Genomic DNA, 11,264 nt, shown 5'->3' on the forward strand with positions numbered 1-11,264 from the left:
ACCCACTGGAGTAGTGGTCCTATCCCTGCAACTGTGCTGGATGGGTACTGCCCCCAGGAATCTGCCTGGTGGAAATCCCACATCCAGGGTTCCAGTTGGTTTCACCTCCAAGACATTGGGGTGAGTGCTGTCGGTGTGGGCCATTGTCGTGGTTGTGGAGGTGGGAGAAGTTAATGAATTTTTGAATCAGTTTTTTAAAACAGGACAGCCAGACTTCCCTGGTGGCATGGTGGTTAAGAATCCACCTGCCAATGCAGGGGACACGGGTTCGAGCCCTGGTCTGGGAAGATCCAACATGCCATGGAGCAACTAAGCCCATGCACCACAACTACTAAGCCTGTGATCTAGAGCCCGCGAGCTACAACTACTGAGCCCAAGTGCCACAACTACTGAAAACCACGCACCTAGAGCCTGTGCTCCGCAACAAGAGAAGCCACCGCAATGAGAAGCCTGAGCACCAAAACAAAGAGTAGCCCCTGCCCACCGCAACTACAGAAAGCCCACGTGCAGCAACAAGGATCCAACGCAGCCAAAAATAAATATCTAAAACGGGACAGCCTGGTTTTTCGGATTGTGATGTTGAGAGAAAGTAAGGTAGGAGTCAGGTATGACACCAAGATTTTTCGTGTTGGGAGGTGGAAGGATGGAAGCTCCATCAGCTGTGTTGGGTGTTCTATAGTGGAAATAATTCTCATTGGGGATATCAGCAGTTTCCTTTTTGGCCAAGTTGAGGGTATGAGATATTTCATAGAACAAAAGAGTGGAGTTATTTAGCAGGCAGCTGGACACACAGGTCTGGAACTAAGGGAAGGGCTTCCGGATGGACACATGTACAAAATGTGGTGGATGGTTTGTGGACCAGGGGGACCTTTTGTTGATATTAGTAGGAGGAATCCTGAATATGATGGTAATGCCAATAGCAAATCAGAAAGAGGAGGATGGGTGCCACAAGTGCATAGAGAGCTTGGGTACCTGAGTGAAGGTGGGGGGCATCATAAGCACTGGTGTGGGAGAGAGGATAATTTGTCAGGTGGCCAAGGATGCTGAGGAATGTGTGCACATGAGATGGGTGTGGAGACAGTTGTAACTGAGGCAAGATGACATTGAAGCCTGCTGTTTATTCACTGCTCTACAGAATCACTAGGATTTTGTTGTGAGCCTTGGTGGTGCCTGGGGTGTTTCAGCTAGGCTGGCAGATTAGTTCATGGGCACAGCGGCTCTCTGATAGAGCAACTTGACCTGAAGGGAAGGGACACTGGGGCTGGGCTTCAAATGAGGGTTAAGTGTACAGAGAAAGGCTGACAGGTCAGAATGGCTATCATCAAAAAGTCTACAAATAGGGAGTTCCCTGGTGGTCTAGTGGTTAGGATTCTGGGCTTCACTGCCATGGCCCGGGTTCAATCCCTCGTCGGGAAACTGAGATCCCACAAGCCACACAGCACGGCAAAAGAAAAACACAAAAAGTCTTAAAATAATAAATGCTGGAGAGGGTGTGGAAAAAGGGGAACCCTCATACACTGTTGGTGGCAATGTAAATCCGTGCAGCCATTGTGGAAAACAGTATGGAGGTTTAAAAAACTAAAAACAGAATTACCACATGACCCAGCAATTGCACTCCGGGGTATATATCCAAAAATACCAAAAACACTAATTCAAAAAGATACATGCATCCCAATGTTCACAGCAGCATAATTTACAATGGCCAAGATATGGAGGCAACCTAAATGCCCATCAATAGATGAATGGTTTTAAAAGATGTGGTATATATTGTGTTGGCCAAAAAGTTCATTTGGGTTTTTCCATAGCATCGTACAGAAAAACCCGAATGAACTTTTTGGCCAATGCAATGTATGATGGGATACTACTTAGCCATAAAGAAGGAAATTTGACATTTGCAGCAACATGGATGGACCTAGAGATTATCATACAAAGTGAAGTAAGTCAGACAGAGAAAGACAAATACTGTATGATATCACTTATATGTGGAATATAAAAAATACAACAAACTAGTGAATATAACAAAAAAGAAACAGGATCACAAATATAGAGAACTAATGGTTACCAGAAGGGAGACAGAAAGGGGAAGGGGCAATAGAGGGGTAGAGGAGTAAGAGGTACAAACTATTAGGTATAAAATAAACTACGAGGATATATTGAACAACATGGGGAATATAGCCAATATTTTATAACTATAAATGGAGTATAACCTTTAAAACTTATGAATCGCTATATTGTACACCTGTAACTTATATAATACTGTACAGCAACTATACTTCAATTAAAAAATTAAAATTAAAAATGTAAAAAAAAGATTTTTCTTTTTTAATAAACTGAAGTGTGCAAGTCATTACAAGCTAAGCCCCTATTTAAGGCCACAAAATATACTTTTGATTTTTGTAAATAAAAATTCAAGTGGGGAGTTCTCTGGTGGCCTAGTGGTTAGGATTCTGGGATTTCACTGCTGCGGCAAAATATAGTAACAACTAAAAATTTAAATGACAAAAATAACATGTATAATGTAAAAAAAAATTGTCTATATTTGCAGTATCCATAAAACCATAAAAACATTGGGCAATATTTTGCAAGAGGCAATTTTTGTGAAAACTATCCAATTACTATACAATAATCTAATTTAATTTGTGAAAATTTCACTTTGATTTCAAAATCTACCTATAACCAGCCAGAATTAAAGTGGACTGATAATTTTAAATGTTTCCAAAACATTCTGACTATAGAATACTTATAGAATTATATATTTATTACTTTATCACATACTTTTATCAGCCACATTTCACTGAACAGGATTTCTTAAAAACTTACTTGCGACTGAGCTCTCACCACCACAGCAACAGTCAGCTCTACCCACCACCAGAGCCTCCCATCAAGCCTCTTAGATAGCCTCAACCACCAGAGGGCAGACAGCAGAAGCAAGAAAAACTACAATCTTGCAGCCTGTGGACCAAAAACCACATTCACAGAAAGATAGACAAGATGAAAAGGCAGAGGGCTATATACCAGATGAAGTAACAACATAAAACCCCAGAAAAACAACTAAATGAAGTGGAGATAGGCAACCTTCCAGAAAAAAAATTCAGAATAATGATAGTGAAGATGATCCAGGACCTCAGAATAAGAATGGAGGCAAAGATCGAGAAGATGCAAGAAATGTTTAACAAAGACCTAGAAGAATTAAAGAACAAACAAACGAAGATGAACAATACAATAACTGAAATGAAAAATACACTAGAAGGAATCAATAGCAGAATAACTGAGGCAGAAGAACGGATAAGTGACCTGGAAGACAGAATGGTGGAATTCACTGCTGTGGAACAGACTGAAGAAAAAAGAATGAAAAGAAATGAAGACAGCCTAAGAGACCTCTGGGACAACATTAAACACAACAACATTTGCATTATAGGGGTCCCAGAAGGAGAAGAGAGATAGAAAGGACCAGAGAAAATATTTGAAGAGATTATAGTCAAAAACTTCCCTAACATGGGAAAGGAAATACAAACCCAAGTCCAGGAAGCGCAGAGAGTCCCATACAGGATAAACCCAAGGAGAAACACACTGAGACACATAGTAATCAAATTGGCAAAAATTAAAGACAAAGAAAAATTATTGAAAGCAGCAAGGGAAAAATGACAAATAACATACAAGGGAACTCCCATAAGGTTAACAGCTGATTTCTAAGCAGAAACTCTACAAGACAGAAGGGAGTGGCATGATACACTTAAAGTGATGAAAGGGAAGAACCTACAACCAAGATTACTCTACCTGGCAAGGATCTCATTTAGATTTGATGGAGAAATCAAAAGCTTTACAGACAAGCAAAAGCTAAGAGAATTCAGCACCACCAAACCAGCTCTACAACAAATGCTAAAGGAACTTCTCCAAGTGGGAAATACAAGAGAAGAAAAGGACCTACAAAAACAAACACAAAACAATTAAGAAAATGGTCATAGGAACATACATATTGATAATTACCTTAAACGTGAATGGATTAAATGTTCCGACCAAAAGACACAGGCTTGCTGAATGGATACAAAAACAAGACCCATATATATGCTGTCTACAAGAGACCCACTTCAGACCTAGGGACACATACAGACTGAAAGTGAAGGGATGGAAAACGATATTCCATGCAAATGGAAATCAAAAGAAAGCTGGAGTAGCTATACTCATATCAGATAAAATAGACTTTAAAATAAAGAATGTTACAAGAGACAAGGAAGGACACTACATAATGATCAAGGGATCAATCCAAGAAGAAGATATAACAATTATAAATATATATGCACCCAACATAGGAGCACTTCAATACATAAGGAAACTGCTAACAGCTATAAAAGAGGAAATTGACAGTAACACAATAATAATGCGGGACTTTAACACCTCACTTACACCAATGGACAGATCATACAAAATGAAAATAAATAAGGAAACAGAAGCTTTAAATGATACAATAGACCAGATAGATTTAATTGATATTTATAGGACATTACATCCAAAAACAGCAGATTACACTTTCTTCTCAAGTGTGCATGGAACATTCTCCAGGATAGATCACATCTTGGGTCACAAATCAAGCCTCAGTAAATTTAAGAAAATTGAAATCATATCAAGCATCTTTTCTGACCACAACGCTATGAGATTAGAAATGAATTACAGGGAAAAAAACGTGAAAAGCACAAACATATGGAGGCTAAACAATACGTTGCTAAATAACCAAGAGATCACTGAAGAAATCAAAGAGGAAATCAAGAACTACCTAGAGACAAATTAAAACAAAAACACCACGATCCAAAACCTATGGGATGCAGCAAAAGCAGTTCTAAGAGGGAAGTTTATAGCTATACAAGCCTACCTAAAGAAACAAGAAGAATCTCAAGTAAACAATCTAACCTTACACCTAAAGAAACTAGAGAAAGAAGAACAAACAAAACCCAAAGTTAGCAGAAGGAAAGAAATCATAAAGATCAGAGCAGAAATAAATGAAATAGAAATAAAGAAAACAATAGCAAAGATCAATAAAACTAAAAGCTGGTTCTTAGAGAAGATAAACAAAATTGATAAGCCATTAGCCAGACTCATCAAGAAAAAGAGGGAGAGGACTCAAATCAATAAAATTAGAAATGAAAAAGGAGAAGTTACAACAGACACCACAGAAATACAAAGGATCCTAAGAGACTACTACAAGCAACTCTATGCCAATAAAATGGACAACCTGGAAGAAATGGACAAATTCTTAGAAACGTATAACCTTCCAAGACTGAACCAGGAAGAAACAGAAAATATGAACAGACCAATCACAAGTAATGAAATTGAAACTGTGATTAAAAATCTTCCAACAAACAAAAGTCCAGGACCAGATGGCTTCACAGGTGAATTCTGTCAAACATTTAGAGAAGAGCTAACACCCATCCTTCTCAAACTCTTCCAAAAAATTGCAGAGGAAGAAACACTCCCAAACTCATTCTATGAGGCCACCATCACCCTGATACCAAAACCAGACAAAGATACTACAAAAAAAAGAAAATTACAGACCAATATCACTGATGAATATAGATGCAAAAATCCTCAACAAAATACTAGCAAACAGAATCCAACAACACATTAAAGGATCATACACCACAATCAAGTGGGATTTGTCCCAGGGATGCAAGGATTCTTCAATATACTCAAATCAATCAATGTGATACACCATATTAACAAATTGAAGAATAAAAACCATATGATCATCTCAACAGATGCAGGAAAAGCTTTTGACAAAATTCAACACCCATTTATGATAAAAAAAAAAAAGCTCTCCAGAAAGTAGGCATAGAGGGAACCTACCTCAACATAATAAAGGCCATATACAACAAACCCACAGCAAACATCATTCTCAATGGTGAAAATCTGAAAGCATTTCCTCTAAGATCAGGAAGGAGACAAGGATGTCCACTCTCACCACTATTATTCAACATAGTTTTGGAAGTCCTAGCCACAGCAATCAGAGAAGAAAAAGAAATATAAGGAATACAAATTGGAAAAGAAAAAGTAAAACTGTCACTGTTTGCGGATGACATGATACTATACATAGAGAATCCTAAAAATGCCACCAGAAAACTGCTAGAGCTAATCAATGCATTTGGTAAAGTTGCAGGATACAAAATTAATGCACAGAAATCTCTTGCATTCCTATACACTAATGATGAAAAATCTGAAAGAGAAATTATGGAAACACTCCCATTTACCATTGCAACAAAAAGAATAAAATACCTAGGAATAAACCTACCTAGGGAGACAAAAGACCTGTATGCAGAAAACTATAAGACACTGATGAAAGAAGTTAAAGATGACACCAACAGATGGAGAGATATACCATGTTCTTGGATTGGAAGAATCAATATTATGAAAATGACTATACTACCCAAAGCAATCTACAGATTCAATGCAATCCCTATCAAATTACCAATGGCATTTTTTACAGAACTAGAACAAATAATCTTAAAATTTGTATGGAGACACAAAAGACCCTGAATAGACAAAGCAGTGTTGAGGGAAAAAAATGGAGCTGGAGGAATCAGACTCCCTGACTTCAGACTATACTACAAAGCTACAGTAATCAAGACAATATGGTATTGGCACAAAAACAGAAACATAGATCAATGGAACAAGATAGAAAGCCCAGAGATAAACCCACACACCTATGGTCAACTAATCTATGACAAAGGAGGCAAAGATGTACAATGGAGAAAAGACAGTCTCTTGAATAGGTGGTGCTGGGAAAACTGGACAGCTACAGGTAGAAGAATGCAATTAGAATACTCCCTAACACCATACACAAAAATAAACTCAAAATGGATTCGAGACCTAAATGTAAGACCGGACAGTATAAAATTCTTAGAGGAAAACACAGGAAGAACACTCTTTGACATAAATCACAGCAAGATCTTTTTTGATCTACCTCCTAGAGTAATGGAAATAAAAACAAAAATAAACAAGTGGGACCTAATGAAACTTCAAAGCTTTTGCACAGCAAAGGAAACCATAAACAAGACGAAAAGACAACCCTCAGAATGGGAGAAAATATTTGCAAACGAATCAACGGACAAAGGATTAATCTCCAAAATATATAAACAGCTCATTCAGCTCAATATTAAAGAAACAAACACCCCAATCCAAAAATGGGCAGAAGACCTAAATAGACATTTCTCCAAAGAAGACATACAGATGGCCAAGAAGCACATGAAAAGATCCTCAACATCACTAATTATTAGAGAAATGCAAATCAAAACCACAATGAGGTATCACCTCACACCAGTTAGAATGGGCATCATCAGAAAATCTACAAATGATAAATGCTGGAGAGGGTGTGGAGAAAAGGGAACCCTCTTGCACTGTTGGTGGGAATGTAAATTGATACAGCCACTATGGAGAACAATATGGAGGTTCCTTAAAAAACTAAAAATAGAATTACCATATGATCCAGCAATCCCACTACTGGGCATATACCCAGAGAAAACCATAATTCAAAAAGACCCATGCACCCCAATGTTCATTGCAGCACTATTTACAATAGCCAAGTCATGGAAGCAACCTAAATGCCCATCGACAGACGAATGGATAAAGAAGATGTGGTACATATATACAATGGAATATTACTCAGCCATAAAAAGGAATGAAATTGAGTTATTTGTTGAGACATGGATGGATCTAGAGACTGTCATACAGAGTAAAGTAAGTCAGAAAGAGAAAAACAAATATCGTATATTAACGCATGTATGTGGAACCTAGAAAAATGGTACAGATGAGCCGGTTTGCAGGGCAGAAGTTGAGACACAGATGTAGAGAACGGACATATGGACACCAAGGGGGGAAAACCGCGGTGGGGGTGGGGATGGTGGTGTGCTGAATTGGGAGATTGGGATTGACATGTATACACTGATGTGTATAAAATTGATGACTGATTTAAAAAAACCCAAAAACTAATTTACTGTTTACTTCATTTGTATGTGATGTTCTCCTTATAACATCATTAACATGGAGACAGGGACCACATTACAAAAGTAACAATGTAAATCCCTGCCCCACTTTTTAATAGGGAAGAAAAAAACAAAACAAAACTTACTTGCAACCTTTCCAGTACATTCAAATGACTATTCATTGAAATAAGAATATTTTCTAAGTAGTTATCTGTTGTTTACATCATGTTAAATAAACTATTTTTAAATAAACAAAACTTGCATTGAGTTTCAGGGGAAGGAAAAAAGACTAATGAACAAAAAAACTTACGTGAAAAGACTTTCTGGGGGACTTCCCTGGTGGCGCAGGGGTTAAGAATCCCCCTGCCAATGGAGGGGATACGGGTTTGAGCCCTGGTCCGGGAAGATCCCACGTACCGCGGAGCAACTAAGCCCGTGCACCACAACTACTGAAGCCTGCGCGCCTACAGCCTGTGCTCTGCAACAGGAGAGGCCACTGCAATGAGAAGCCCGCGCGCACTGTGACGAAGAGTAGCCCCTGATCGCCACAACTAGAGAAAAGCCCACGCGCAGCAACAAAGCCCCAAGGCAACCAAATAAATAATTTTTTTAAAAAGTGAAATAACATACTCTAATAGAATTGGTCATTTTGCATTTCAGCATAATAAATGAAATATGTTTAAAGAGGATCTGAAGAGAATTAATTTATCAGTTAGGGCAAACAGAAGTAAGAGATCTCTCCGTACACTTGAAAAAGAATCAAACTATTTCTGTGATAATCCATCAATTGATGAGTGTGTTGTCAATCTCACAGAGTAAATGGATTCAGGAGAAATATGCTATAACAATGATACACATATGGATTGAGTAAAATTTCACAGTATATTTACATGGCATTTATATTAACTTACACGGCACTCTATAAAATGGAACAAAATGAGAATGTTACTAATACAATAAAAATACCAATAAGTTAGAGTTAAGTACAATAAGAGAATTGTGAAAAGGAAACTTATGAAAATATTTTCTATTAAAATTTTAAATAAACACGTCACATACAAGCTCAAAATACAAACCCTGGAATTCAGGTGTTAAGTGCTCAGTGTTTTGTTACTTTCATTGATCCTCCCAGGGGCTAAAGTTAACACCTCTATGTCCAAGTCAGCAAACTGAGGCTCAAGGAGCTTTAGCAAGTTGTCCAGATTATTTCCCACTGGGGAATCCACACGGAGACCTCAGTACCCAGCAGCCCCCTCCTCAATGCATGTAAGTCCGTGGGGGCTGATCCAGATCGTGGGTTGTGAGACGCCCCATTTATTTCTGACATGCCCCTGGGGATAGAGGGGTCTGGAGCTAGATGGATCTGAGAACATCAGGGGGAGCTAAAGGTGGCTGGCACCAGAATGTCACCCACAAAGGGAGCTGCATAGGAATGGACAGCTCCCCTCTTCACATCTTTCAGTGGACCAGAGGCAGGTCAGCTCCTAATCCCCACCTTACATAGGAGGAAACAGGCCTCGGGAGGAGTGTTTGCCTGTGGGTCCTTGCACTGGTCAGGGATACAGAATTTAAACCCAGCAGCCTGGATGAGGACTTGTGGAGTCTGACCACTGATCTCTTCATCCCCCCACCCCCACCCCAGCCAGGCTTTGGGACTCAAAGGAAAGACCAGTCCATCCTGATGAAATCTTGTCCCTGGGACTTCCCTGGTGGCGCAGTGATTAAGAATCCACCTGCCAATGCAGGGGACACAGGTTCGAGCCCTGGTCTGGGAAGATCCCACATGCCACGGAGCAACAAAGCCCGTGCACCACAACCACTGAGCCTGCGCTCTAGAGACCGCGAGCCACAACTACTGAAGCCCATGAGCCTAGAGCCTGTGCTCCACAACAAAAAGAAACCACCACAATGAGAAGCCCGCGCACCACAATGAAGAGTAGTCCCCACTCTTATAACTAGAGAAAGCCCGTGAGCAGCAACAAAGGCCCAACGCAACAATAGATAGATAGATAGATAGATAGATAGATAGATAGATAGATAGACAGACAGACAGATAGATAGACAGAGAAAAATAAATCTTGTCCCCATCTGCTCCAACCCAACTTCCACGGTGATACAAACCAGAAAAATGTGTAAGCACTATAAAGCAAGGCTTTATTGTATTCTTCAGTGACTGAACTTAAGAATATAGAGAATATGTTTAAAATGTATATTAAATTTAAAATGGTATGTCTAAGTATCCATTGCATTGTGAATACTGCAGATGTTTTTCAAGTGAGAAAATTCTGCCAGTAAAGTTACTCCATAAAGCAAAATCACTTTTTAAAAATAATATTAAAAATATTAAAAAATGAGTGAAATTCCAACATACATCTTTATTGTTTCACTGTCCTATTTGTTAAAGGAAAATAGCCAAAGGTCAATAAAGAAAAAGATTTGAGCAAATATTTTAACAAAGATACACAGATAGCAAATGAACATCTGAAAAAACGCCCATCATGAATCCTTACAGAAACTCAAAACAAAAAGTGATGTAACTCTAAAAACTCAGTTAAAAGGCTAAAGTTAACACAACTGATAAACCAAGTATTCAGTAGAATATGGAAGAAATGGAATTCTCATACATTGCTGGTAAGATGCAAAAGATCCAATCATTTTAGATCACAATATGTTAGTTTCTTCAAAAGTAAAACAGTTGTGGGACTTCCCTGGTGGTCCAGTGGTTAAGAAACTGCCTTCCAACGTAGGGGACAGGGGATTGATCCCTGGTCGGGGAACTAACATCCCACATGCCGCAGGGCTACTAACCCCACAGGCAGCAACGAAGAGCCCACTTGCCACAACAAAAACCCAACGCAGCCAAAAAAAAAAAAAAAAACAGAAGTAAAACAGTTGTGACTCATGCATTACATTCTAAGTTACTGACAAAAGATAAAAGAAACATACATATTCTTCATATATTCATATAAACAACACAATTTTTATACCAGCCTTATTCTCAGAAGTCAAAATCTAGAAACAAGCCAAATGCCCATAAAGAGAATGGATAAACTAACCGTCGCATATCGAAAAATATTACTCAGCCAAAAACAAAACAAAAACCAAAAGCACTATATACCACTGATGAATCTCAAAGTAATTATGATACATAAAGGAAAACAAAAAAAAAATGGTAAACATATGATTCCAATAATATAAATTCAAGAAAATGCAAGGTATCTACTGTAAGGAAAGTAAATCAATGGTTACTTGGAGAGGTGAGAAAGGCAAGGAGATTATAATAGGAATGAGGTA

Source organism: Balaenoptera acutorostrata, chromosome 19 (genome assembly GCF_949987535.1).
Source record: "Balaenoptera acutorostrata chromosome 19, mBalAcu1.1, whole genome shotgun sequence".
In the NCBI taxonomy this organism is placed as follows: Eukaryota; Metazoa; Chordata; class Mammalia; order Artiodactyla; family Balaenopteridae; genus Balaenoptera; species Balaenoptera acutorostrata.